This window comes from Schistocerca cancellata, chromosome 3 (genome assembly GCF_023864275.1).
Source record: "Schistocerca cancellata isolate TAMUIC-IGC-003103 chromosome 3, iqSchCanc2.1, whole genome shotgun sequence".
Lineage (NCBI taxonomy): Eukaryota > Metazoa > Arthropoda > Insecta > Orthoptera > Acrididae > Schistocerca > Schistocerca cancellata.
This window is the reverse complement of record NC_064628.1, coordinates 793,932,100-793,933,651: the sequence shown is the minus strand read 5'-3', so window position 1 is coordinate 793,933,651 and position 1,552 is coordinate 793,932,100. Positions and strand designations below refer to the sequence as shown.

The 1,552-nt window shown below is 45.5% G+C and overlaps 1 pseudogene; it reads right to left on the bottom strand.

Moving 5' to 3' along the window:
* Window positions 1-1,045: 1,045 nt before the first annotated feature.
* LOC126177938 (5S ribosomal RNA) lies at window positions 1,046-1,163 on the bottom strand (annotated as a pseudogene).
* Between the last annotated feature and the right edge of the window lie 389 nt (window positions 1,164-1,552).

Genomic DNA, 1,552 nt, shown 5'->3' with positions numbered 1-1,552 from the left:
CGAACCCACAACATCAGGCATGCGTAGCTCTTATCCTATCCACTATATCATGTAAAACTAAACTCCGTCCGAACGGGCCTTGGAAGACCCAACGGTACCGACTGGCCGCCGTGTCATCCTCAGACCACAGGCGTCAGTGGATGCAGATATGGAGGGGCATGTGGCCAGCACAATGCTCTCGCTGCCTTATGTCAGTTTACGAGTCCGGAGCCGCTACTTCTTGTTGTGTACATAGTTCCGTGTAGTCAATGCGTACACAACTTTCCCACTAGAGCGCACCCCGCTAAGCACAATAGCGCAGGCGCAGCGCTCGTCCGTCTCTGTACTACGAGATGGCGCTGCCCTAGAGACGGACCAAATTCTGCTTCCGCTGATCCGCGTATTAATATGTAACGCAGCCAATGAGATTTCTGCTAACGTAGAACCTTTTCTCCTCGCAGATCACACTTGCGCAGTGATACCTGAACGCGCGAGGTATTATAACGAGTGTACAGACCTCCGATTAGTCAGTCTGCATTTGTCTGCACCAGTCTGTACTAGTCTGCATTAGTCTGTACCAGTCTATAGTCAAGTTTCAGTCTGCACCTAAGAAGATTATCATATTGCTGAACATAGCCATGAAGATAAATGTATAGACACTGTGTCAAGTATCAGAGATATGTGAGAATAAGATTAACGTACCAAGACCAAAGGAACTTCAGATTGTAAATTGTAAATAGCATCCAGAATCAAGTTACGTAATGTTTATGCTTGTTATTGTTTTAATAAATGTGTGTGAAAATTAATCAAGTTCTGTTTAAAGTTGGTCACCGTCAATCTGCTACTCTAAGTGTGCAAGTGGCATTTCTATCGTGTGACCTAATGGCAGATGATAAACACGCCACGATAAGACCACAAGACATATTGCTGACACTCGCCTACTTCGTTAGATCGACAAGTCAAATAATCTGATGGTGTGTGTATCGAAGGTCTTACAGTACGCACACCACACTTCTCAATCAAGTAGCTCCTCAGTTTGCCACACAAGGGCTGAGTGCACCCCGTTTGCCAATAGCGCTTGGCAGACCGGATGGTCACCCATCCAAGTGCTAGCCCAGCCTGACAGTACTTAACTTCGGTGATCTGACGGGAACCGGTGTTACCACTTCGGCAAGGCCGTTGGCACCAGGCCATGTAAGTCGACTTTTTAATGTTATTGAGCACCACGCAAAATTCCGAAATCTTTTTCGTCAATGAGGAGCCACCTGGGTGAATGGCTGCAGTGTGTGATACCTGGGATCTTAACCTACATCCAGGGACGATTCTAGAAGTCGGTCAAGGGTGGGGCTAATGGGGGGGGGGGGGTTTAGCGGAATGGAATATGGCTTAACAAAAGGAGAGCTGAGGTCCTCTACCGACAAATTGATAAAATTTGGTGTTGCTTAAAGTAGTTTTTGGTAACTGTTTTGGAGTTCAGGGTAAAAATTGTGTATTAATAAATAATGAGACGCCTATTATCAGTAAAATGATATTTATTGGTTTAGGTAGTAAACTATTTGCCGCTCTTATTCTT